Consider the following 11379-nt stretch of genomic DNA (forward strand, 5'->3'; position numbering starts at 1 on the left):
ACAGACCTGTAGAACATCTTCTATCATCTAAAATTCTGTGTGATTTTTTTTCACCATTCTCTCCTTTTATCTGTGAGAGGAGATCTAGTTCTTTGATATTTTATTTAGATCGCACTGTGCATTTGGAAGGAAGCGGTTGGAGCTGGTTACTGATGCACTTACTGCATGGCCATCACCTTCCCTGGATCTCTGCTCTCTCCCTGGGCAGTGGCGATGGTCCCTGTCTGCAGCAGGATTGTCACTGGAGCGACCCAAGTGTGGGGTGAGAGGGACATCTGACCAGGCGTGTTTATCTGACTGAATTCCAGATAGCTGGGGGCTCAGTGTATCAGAGTTTTGTCTGTCTACAAAGTTTGTTGCCCAGCAGTTGGCAACCGCTTTTTGGGTGTCTGGAGGAGCAGAGCGGAGGGAAGAAACCTTCGGATCACAGCCAGAGGTAGAATCTAAGGCTCACTGGACTCTGAGAACCCTGGCGCAGAGATTCACACAGATAACTGACAGATGGTCGCCAGATCCTTCCCAAACGCCTGCTGAAGGTTGCTGTGGGAAGCACAAAGTTTTGCCATGCTCGCATGGAGCTTTTTGTCCTGAGTCATGGTGAGAGCTCGCTCAGAAGCAAGGATGCTGCTGTGCTGTCATTTACATCTGTCCCTGGTGATAGGACTGGATGGGAGAAATGGCCGTGGCTGTCTGCAAACCCCTTCACCTCGTCCCTTGGCGGTTGTATCTGGCCTTCAGAAGCCCATTACACTAAGCCACTGTGACAGCTCATGTGGGAGAAACACTGTCCAGATCTGCGGGACACAAGGCATCCTACTCCTGCATGTTTTATGGAATCCTGGATCAAATGTGATGCGGACCGGCAGAGGCAGCTCTTTCTGTGCAATCCAGCAGCGACGCTGAGAACAAGCCAAGGGTGATCCATTAAACGGGACACGCCAAGGTAAAGGGAAGCTGCCTGCCCACTTCTGCTCGGAGATGCTCAACGAGCGCTGCCAGACAACTCCTGCTCCCTTACTGGGCTGCACTAGGGCTATCGGCATTCGTTTGTGTTCAGCTGCTTGATACCACAAGCCGGGTTCAGCCAAGGTGCTATTCTGCCTGACAGCTGTGTGCGTCCCATGCGTCCCTCTGCACGCTGCTGTGGCCGACGGTTTTGTCTGGCTGTTTGCTGGCACATCCTCCGAAATCGCTGCTCCAAGGGCAGGCTGCGTTGGCTCTGCTTATTGCCTACAGAGTCCCACAGTTCCGTGTCTGACTTGCTTTTGGTCACCGATAGTTTTCACCACAACTATGTCACATCGCAGGTAAAGCATTCAGTGGGCAGGTGTTCAGGGAAATGCCCTTTCTCTCGGTTTGTGATGATTGAAGGGGGGATTTAATTTACTGTATGGTTGAGTGCTGTAGGCAGGAGATGCGCTGCCTGCCCGCTCTGTTTCGATATTGCCAGGGAAGCAGTTACTATTGGCACACAAATCTATCCAACAGCTTCCTTAAGTACCTCAACTAGAGTGCAGCTAACCCAGGAGCTGGAAATTGCCACTCTTTGAGGATGTCCAAAGGAAAGGCTGGTAAACATTAAGACGAGATACGGATCTGGGGAGGACCTGACAGCAGAAAGCATCTCCTGCCGTAAGGACTCTCCCATAGCAGCAGCGCATCACGTTGTCTCCCAAATCACGCCCTGACCGATCCAAACCCGCAGAGCCCGGTTTAGCTGCCAGTGACACTTGTTTGTCGCTGGCGTGACTCACTGACTGATGAAGTTCCTCCCGATGCGCGTTCCTATTGGAGTGGGCAGCACCATTATTTACAGAGAGGGGATTGCAAGGGGCTGTCAGGCTGGCCATAAGGCAGCCTGGAAGGACGCACATCGCCACGGCCTCGCGGGGGGAGCGGGTTTTGTGTGCCGCAGCCGTGAATGAACCCCCCGGACCCGGCTAAGGAGGCAGCTCCAGCCGCCTCCTTCGTTTCTGACAAAAAGTGAATCATAAAAGCTGCTGAAATTCATTTTCAGCTCCCAGTACATTTGGTGCCAGACTTTCACGCCGCAGTCATGTGAATGTATCCTGAGCTGTAGGAGCGAGCTCCGTGCGGGTTTGTTTACCCTGCAATGTGCACTTCAGGGCATGCGTGCAGAGGTGTAAATATAGATATTTTTAAAGACTGAACACCTGTTTTCTCCTAAAAACCTTTATCTCCCCCCTAAATTAGCCGTTATTTTTCACTGCAAAGTTCAGTCCTTCTCCTTCCCTTTTCCTCCCCAGACATTTTTTAGTGCTGCTCAGACGATAACAGACAAAGGATGAGTGGCCGTCTTGGGGAGAGGAACAACTATAGCAGCTGAATAGGTTAAATAATAGTTCAGTATCTGCTGGAAATCTAAGAAAAAAATGGTAAAAATAAATGCAGGTGTTACTATGTAGAAGAGAAAATTTAGATGTAAAGATTTTTCTTTCAACATCTGTAGGTCTCTCCTCCTTTTCTGAAATCTCATTTTCTCCTTTCACTTCCAAGCCAACAGAATTGAAAACTGTGCTAAACAGCATGTGGGTGCCTGAGGGGCCATTCCTTACAGACTAGCTACTCCATGATTCCCACCTTTCTGAGGAATAAACTGTCCACAAGCCAGTGTGGATGGGAGATTTCCGTTTGGCCATTTGGCAAGACCTCTGAATTGGCGTCTGATCTGACATCTCTTCCCAGGTCACAAAAGCGAGGTTGGGGTTCCAGATGGAGAGCCACAGAGATGTGCCATTTCAGGAGCATTTGTTCATACAAACACAGAATAATTTTGGCCAGAAAGGGCCTCTGGGGTTCCCTAGTCCGGCTCTGTGGGGTCTTACACTGAACAGTCCTGTGTTAATGCAGAAGGAAAGTTACTGGGACGTGAGTGTTTCACCAGATCATGTTGGCGTGCATCCTTGTCTGTATCAGAATTTGTAAAGAAAGGTCAAAACTGGAAAAGAGCCTCTACCATTCGTTGCTTTTCTGATCCGTCCTGACATCTGCACCTTCAGGAAAGAATCTGACAGTGACCATGCCTTTGCTCTCAAGCTGCAGATGTCTCTTCTGTGTGTAGAGCACTGGGGCTGTTTACCTATGTGTTATCTGTTCAGAATGCTTTCCCTAGGCTGCAAATCAAGCTTGTTCAATCGAGCTCGTTAGGTAATGAGCTTATTCACTAAGCTCATTAGTGGTGGAATTCATCCCGCTCAGCCCTCTGCAGCCCAAAATCTCGTATCCCTTCAGCCCAGCTTACTACCCGTTGTGACCCTTAGAAAGGGAGATGACTTTTACCTCATTTCATCTGTTTTGCGTATTTTCATTCAACAGCTGTCTTGCTGAATGACTGTTTCTATTATTTAATCTGGCCTGCTATTCCTCCGTAGCAGAAAAATACCAAAAAGAGCTGAAGTCTTTTTGCATGTAGTGTGCCAAGGCTGGAATCTCATGCCAAGTCATTTCATGAACCGAGGCAGAGTGTCTGACTCAGTAGGACTCATCCTGTTCCATGATGGATGCTCCCTGGGCTGATGAACAGACGGTCGGGCAGATGTAAGTGGGCAGGAAAATGAAAGAGGCACCAAGTAAAAGTTGTGATTGCCTCCTGTGAGCTGACCGTGGTTGCCCATCTGCACACAATCTAGGGGTCTTGCAGGAAGGTTTAAAGCACACACACGCACGGCAGAAGCCAGGGATTTCATATTTTGGTTAATTATGCAGCCATCAGAGAGGGAGCCTGATAAAAGGACATCTCGCAGGTGCAGAGCTGGGTGGGAGCCGGGGTTTTAAATCCTCCTGAACCAACAGCACAACCGAAATGTGTGACAGTGAGGGATGTGTGCTGGCAATGACGCTTCATTGATTCATGTTCAAAGTGGTAAATTTAAGTCCTGTTTCTACTCATTGCAGACACTGATTACTAGAAAAAGGCTCTCGCGCAGTGGAGTAACGGGGGTGTCAGAGTCTGTTCAATCGACAGCAGCCTGCTCCCATCTTCCCTCCATCCAATTGGAGCTTTTCTCGGTTTAATATTGATGACAAACGGCCAAGAAACTACGTCAACCTCAAAAGGCACTAAAAGAGGATTATAATGGAGAATAAGTTCTGAAATCAATTGCAGGGAATTGTATCTGCATTAGCAGGTAGCGTGGCTCAGCAGGAGCTGGGCTGGTGCGGAGGACCAAGTGTCCCTGCTGTACACATCTTAGGGAGGGTTAATTTTAGACTGGTCCTAGTCTGGTCCATGGACTGGACGCCGTTAGCAGTAAGAGCACATGAGGTGCGTTCCTGGAGCGCATGGTCCAGTCGGATTTCATCCAGAAGGAACACAGTTTGTATGCTTGGAAACCTCTCTGCCCCATGAGCCAAACGGCTGCACGGGCAGGATGATTGAGATTGTTGAGATTGCTTTCACAGAGCAGTCTGATCCAAACCAAGACACTGATGGAGATGGATTCTAGGAGAAGGGAGCTCAGAGCAGCTTCCTCTTGTTTTTGGTTTCCTTTTGAAGAGAGCTTCCTCCTGCCAAGCGTTAGGTTGCAAGTATATAAAGTGCTATTTTTTTTCCTATCATGGTGACTGTAATTAATATCAAAGGGGGATGGCTCCCTGGTGCTCCAAGTCACACAAATACAGAAAAAACTAAGTGCTGTTGATGACACGTTGGCTTCAAATTACACCCCAAAAATGCACGTAGAGCATGCAGATGTGGAAGCGAGGATGATGGCAACTGGGTGAGAAAATAAGGAGAATTAAATAATAGTAAGAAGTGTTCTCCTTAGTACAGAGAAGAAATAAAGGGGCTGCCTGGTTGTGGGGTGAAATCTTGTTATCTCAAGGCTGTGCATTTAAATATTAAAGGCTGAAAGTGACTCAAGGTTTTATCATCTGCTGTTTTCACAGCTGATGTGAAACCCCGTGTCTACAGGCGAGATGAGCAAAACAGCAGCGCTTTGTGCCTTTTAGATGGCAAAGGGGGGTCACGTGTGCAGACAGAATAAAGCAGTAATTATGTGAAAAATAAGGTAATAAAAGCTAAGGGTACTTCACAGTGCTGGGCGAGGTTCATGGGTGCCTGGGCGTTATTTCTGCCGTTCACCAAACACTGACGTGGTGCACGGTCGGTAACAGTGGCTGCTTTCCTCCATATGTGCAAGACTTATTGCTTGAATTAATTTGACCTTGTTATTGGGAGGGTCCACAGCACGGCTCCACTGAGCCTGCTGCGTCTCTCGGGTTCAGGGGCTGTAGCCTGGTTCTGCAGGACTCCTCTCTTCAGAAGCAAACAATCCCTCTCCAGGGCTTTCTGGGGAGGTACATCAGCCAAATTTCACAAAGTCCTGAAGGCAGAAAGCTGAAGCTGATCTGTGTTTTAATTTTGCCGCAGATGGCAGGGCACGATGAAAGCAGCAGGCTTCCCCAGGCGATGCGCTCGACGGCTCCTCTCAGCCCGGGCGGGAAGAGCCTGCTCGGAAAATGGCTTTGAGCGGCTGCCCGGTTGGGTTTGTTGTTGTTGCAGATGCTTTTAGAGGTGAGAGCTAATTCATACGTGCAGTGCCCCTCTCCATCAGGGACAGCAGTGACAATGCCGTCGTCGCGCTTGTCCCAGACCCAAACCCCTCGCGGCCCCGTGCAGAACGCAAGGAGAAGTCCACAATGCAGAGCCGGAACAAAAGAGTGAAATCAGGGAAGAACGAGGGAAAGAAAGAGCCAGATGCTCCAGCCTCATTTCTGAGGCTGCAGAGCAGAACGGAGAGCCAGCAAAGCCTTGCACCTTTTAAAGGAGTAATGAATTGTTTCCTCCTCTGGCAGGCGGTGATTTGACTTGCCACATGCCTCCTAGTAATTTCCCAGCAGGTTTTAATGTTGGAACAATGGCATTCTGCTAGATATTGATTTTAAAATAACTCTTCCACACTTAGTTGTAACTTTAAGAGGTGAATTACAGCCCTTGACTGCGCTCTAATGTAGCAGTGGTAAATAGTTAAATAGGCACAATCTGTTTCTGCAGGCATCGCCTGTCCGGGGAAAAGCAGAGCTCGCCTGAACCACGCCTGTCTTCCTGCTCTGCAGGAAAAAAAAAAAAACAAACCATACTGAACTGTGTGGGTAACAGCGTTAGTGTTCACCGAGAGCCCCGTGGTACCCAGGGGTGGAGTCTGGCTGTGGGTGTGATGGGTGGCAGGGCAGAATGCTGGTTGATGCTGGGAAAAAGTTTCTCTGTTTATCTTACACTCTTTTGTAGGTGGTTTTTTGGGGGGTTTTTTGGGGTTTTTTTGTTTTTTTAATTGAGGTGGTCCCACTGCAGTGCCTGGGGCACTCCTCTAGCAATAAGCTGGGTTTGGTCCCAGGTATTCCCCACATCCTGCCTTCAGCCACCCTGAATGCACAGAAATTGAATGAAGATGTCTCCTATTGTTTTCCGGATATCAAAGTGGGGCAGGAGTTTCGTTTTGTGTTTTAGGTGTCCCATGCTAAACCCATGCCAGGGAAGGAAGTGTGGATGTGATGTGCAGATGTCCTCTGCACTGAGCCGGGGGGAGGATTAACCTCTGCAGAGACACGGGTCACGCAGAAACTCCCTCTGTGCTCCTCTCTCCTGCGCAATTCACACCGAAACCCGATGCCGGCGGTATGGGCTGTAATCAGCTAAGAGATGTAATTAGTTTTGGCTAATTTTGCAGGGCCTTTAACTCCCCTTCCCCTTTCCCCGCTCTCTGCCTGACAGGGGCTACTCTGTCCCTCATTTTCAGCTGATCTCTGTAAACTAATTACTTTTACTGGGTCAGTGCTGTTATGAAATTGTCATTTTATGAGACTAAAAATAGCCCAGATCCAGTCAGCAAGCCAATCACTTCCCTTCATCTCCAATGAAAACACAATGTCATCTCTAATCTGTGTTTCTCAGGCACCTCCTGTGATGCGGGCTGGAAAGAAAGGGGGGAAAAAAAAAAAAAAAGGAAGAAGAGCTTAGAAAATGTCTCAGATCAGCTGCTACAGATGCAGCTCTGCCAAGGCTTCCATTGGTAAATCTACCGGTCACGTTATCATTTCAGGCAGTGCCATTACTTGGCCTTATTCAAAATAACTCACTTCTCGCACGAGTTTACCTTAAAGGCAAGTTATTTTCTCTTGCACATTAAAAATGGTGTGTTTGCACTTACTTGCAATCCTTACAAATATCCAGAGCCACAAAAAGCCCAAGGACAGATAAATTTCTTTTTTTTTTCTTTTTTTTTTTTTTTTTAAAGAGAGAAAAATCTAGTGACTTCCACTTGCTCTGACAATGAATAAAGGTATTTTAATACTTCTGGGGTTCTGGTGAATACAAATAGCTCAAAAATGAGATGCTTGCCTGAGATTTACATCAAGATAGTGAAGGGAAAAGGTTCCATCTGTAGTTTCTGATACAAAGACATTTTGCACACAATATCTGTAAATCCATTAGGAGAAGAAAATTGATACACATTTCGTATGAGATGAAGCTGGAGTCAAGAGAATGAAAGCTCGAGAAAATGGCTTCTTTGTGTAGCTCCATCAATTCATTGTTTGATGGGACTTGCTGTATATTAAATTCAAGCGGTTCTTTGGCCTGTGGACGTCAGGATTGTTGACTGTGTGGGAAATGGTGAGAGTGATGAAATTCTCGCGCCTTGCTTTACAAAGGAGATATCCCACATCTCATCCATCTTCCCATCGATGGTGTTAAATATGCGAAGTAGGGTTTCTATTAAAGCAATTTTTCTGGTTCAGTTTAATGGCAGCTACTGAAGTCCTGACACGCACGATGTGATTACGGGGCCAAGTGGCAATCTTGCCGGAGAGCCGGGAATGGCAGCGCTCCAGAGATGATTTATTATTTTCCTTACTTTGCAAACTCCTCTTAGTTTGCATGAAGGAGGGTGAATGAAGGTTACAATCGGTACTTTGCACGGGAGGGATAACTGCGGAGATCTCTGTTCACGCGGGGGCTGGCAGCGCTCGCAGGGAGCGTGGTCAGTGCTCAATGAGTCCGTGCCGGTCCAGCTGCCAGCAGCCTGGCAGCAAGTATTTCACATGCTATTCCTCTGCTTAAATCTCATCCCCTTTCTCATCTGTGATTGCATACCAATAGAAAAGAAAGCCCAAGAAATAAGCAAAACAAAAAGATGTTTCTTCCAGAGGTATCCGTTCTCTCTGACCCGTGTTTTGCAGAACCACGGGGTACCACCGCCTTGAACCGAAACAGAGCCCTGCCCCAAACCCCTGCTCTCTAAGCACCCGGCTAATAAAACCTGTAGGAAACTTCAGAGCTTGCTCCAGATCAGCCTGTTGACAAAACCAGGCCAGCACATCTGTGTTATTGACTCCCCAGCATTAACCTGGTTCCTTCCGTGGTTCTGCAGATGCCTTGTCCGGGTGCACTGATGTGTGCCTTTCAAACCCATCGCCCAGCACAGCCCCATCTGAAAGAGGAATAGCCATCTCGAAACCATTATGTTCCTGCACTTTGTAAGGGAGACAGTCAGGCAGAAGATAGATTCTCCTCCGACCGCCCCAGGAGTGCTGAGCTGCGGGAGCTTCAGCCTTCGTTAGGCAGCAGAAAATCACGCAGCATCTCCCTAAGCTCAAACCAGAACAACATCCATCCAAAGCCTCTGTTCCCTGGCCCGTGGCACTGCTGCTTTCTCAACACAAACAGCCCAAAGATCTCAGTGCCTATTCCCTCCAGGATATCCTGCAGGTTTGTCACCCTCCTCTGCTCTGCTCTGCTCTGCTCTGCTCGGCCGGGCAGCAGGGACAGGGGTGCTGGCACCCCCTGCTCCAGGTACCGGTGACGGGCGCTGGCACCCCCCAGGGAGCCTGTTCGTGGTGCTCTGCCACGATGTTCTGTCGCGATGCTCTGTTGCAATGCTCCACAGAGCCCTCAGATCCTCGCCGTGCCCCGGGATGGTGCAGGCAGATGTTTTGGGTTTCCACAACTACCATTTGCTGCCTGCGCTGCAGGTCGCAGACGCTGCCTGAGAGTCTGCAATGTACTGCTGGTGGCAGGTGAAATGAAAACAGCTATAAAAAGCTTAGAAAATACACGCTCTGGGCAGAAATAATGGTGGGTTTAGTAGCGTGAGAGGTCTTGTACCGCAGGCGTGTTTGTGATACCCGCTGATGGGCACCGTGAGGCTGCCCCGTCCACCACCATTCATTTAGCAGTGAATAAACCCAACACGCTGGTAATAAGGTAACTAAATTTATGATAATTAAACTGTCTGTATAGATGTAAAACTAGTGGCTATTGCATAGCTAGTAATCTAAAAGCCAAGATGGGCATGAATGCTAACGAGGGGAGCCAGAACTGTGCTCGCCTGCTGCTTTCAGCATCTCTGAGTTGGAGGGTCCTGGGGGTCAAAACCTCCTACAGAAAAGAGAAAGGGTGCTGGCAAAGCTGATATTTGTTGTATCAGTGTTTTAGACAAGGGCAAGGGAGAAGATGGGGAGTTGTTGGCCTCTTGAGAAAAATGTTTCTACATGAATTGGATAGCTGATTTTGAATTAATTTTGAATAGTTGTTTCAGTAATTCAGATTGATTTAAGATGCGCCCAAGAATAATGCTTTCATTATAAAACCTCCTGAGCAAAATTTAAATTGTGCTAAATTAAAAACAGCCTCTGTTCAAGCAGGGCTGATGAGCAGAGCAGAGGGATCAGAGATGCAGGGTCAGTATAATTTAATTCCTTTGCTTTGTTTCCCATTTCAGAAACACTGTTGTACCTCTCTCCTTGGGTTGTTAACTACCTAAGGAGCTTGCAAGTCGTCCTGGATTTCTCAAAACTGTTTTGCGTAGTAACCCCACCAAAAGCAGCACTTACTCTATTTTACGCACTGTTTCACCTTCAAGAAGAAATGCTTTTTTATTGCTTTTCATTTATGGGTCAATCTGGAAACCCAGTTGTATCCTAAAGATACTCAGGAATGTGGAAGAGCAGCAGCTGCTGTGCAGCACAGCAGGAGGGTGAATGGTTTCCTAAAGCTGGCCTTGTTTGTCCGTTGTAAGTAAACTTTCCCTTTTATATAAATGGACCTAATTTTTTAATGTCTTAATAACATGGAAAAAGTTATCCTGCATGTTCCAAATCACTTTTATAAAGCGCTCTGTCACAGGCAATGGTGGAATTCCAGTGTCAGAGGAATGTTCACTTAGCTGGATTTAAATATGTCAGTGTTCAAGACAAAAAATACAGACAGATGTATACAGACTTGAGTTAAAAAACATTGTGCTTTATAACTTCTTTATAATTTCTGGCTGAATCTTCAAAGACAAATGTCAGAAAATATTTAAGCTATTAATGAAAGCTCTGAGCATTGCTGAAATGCAAGCAGCAAACTGGCAGCTACTAACCAGGCAAAGCCTGACGTCTGAAGAAGCACGTCGGAGAGTTTGGCTGCAGCTTTGGCAACATCTGTGCGACAGGAATTGCCAGTACGCTCATTAGTAACGAGATCCTTTCAAACATATTGAAATTACTTCTAAAGAGAGACATATATGAAATATTGTATGAAAATGACAATTTGTGAAAACGGAAGGGTTTTATTGGGAAATGAAGGGGGCCGGGGGATGTTGACCACCCACACCCCATGGTGGAGTCAGGAAGGTGGAAATGACCCGGCGCCAAAAGTTTGGTTTCTAGAGTTCATGAATTTCTGTGCCATGATGCCAAGCCGTGGGCGAGGGCTGTGCCACTAGCCGAGGGCTGGCACCTTGCTCCCCACATGCTGCCCCTGCACCCCCCACGGTGACCCCCCTGCCAGGACCCCCCCGCTGTCCTGACCAGGGGTCCAGCCGGGGCTCTGCGGAGCTGCTCTGGCAGGAATTAGGGGTTTATGGCTCACGGTAACAAGTTCTCTTTCTAGCCCATGTTTTGGGCAAGCCCATGGAGAGGCTTTGGCTCTGGGCGCGGGGAGGAGGATGCTCCGGGGACCCGCTGAACGCGGCCGCGGGCAGACGGGTGCTGTCGGGGGGCACAGGGGCTCCTCGGGGTCTGCTGTTAGCGAGGTCTCTGAGTCTCCTGTCTGTGATACAACACTAAACTTACCCGACAGACTATTTGCTAGAGTTGCCTATTTTAATTAAAATCCTGCAACAAAAGTCCCCAATCGGTAACACTAGAAGTTGAAGCTGTGAGGCTTTGACAGCGTTTTGTGAGTCTCTTCCCAATGAACTCTTACAATGATGTGTTTAAATGTCTAATTTTAAAAATTCTTGTCAGCTCATTCAAAGCACTCATTCAACGCTAATTTCTGCAGTTGCACCGAACACTTTCCATTCCCCAGGAGCGCTCTGGTTTGTCTGTCCACGGTTCAGACGGGAAGGGAACGGGGAAAGGGGACGAGCCCGA

The sequence above is a fragment of the Pterocles gutturalis genome, unplaced genomic scaffold (genome assembly GCF_000699245.1).
Source record: "Pterocles gutturalis isolate BGI_N339 unplaced genomic scaffold, ASM69924v1 scaffold13930, whole genome shotgun sequence".
Classification (NCBI taxonomy): Eukaryota; Metazoa; Chordata; class Aves; order Pterocliformes; family Pteroclidae; genus Pterocles; species Pterocles gutturalis.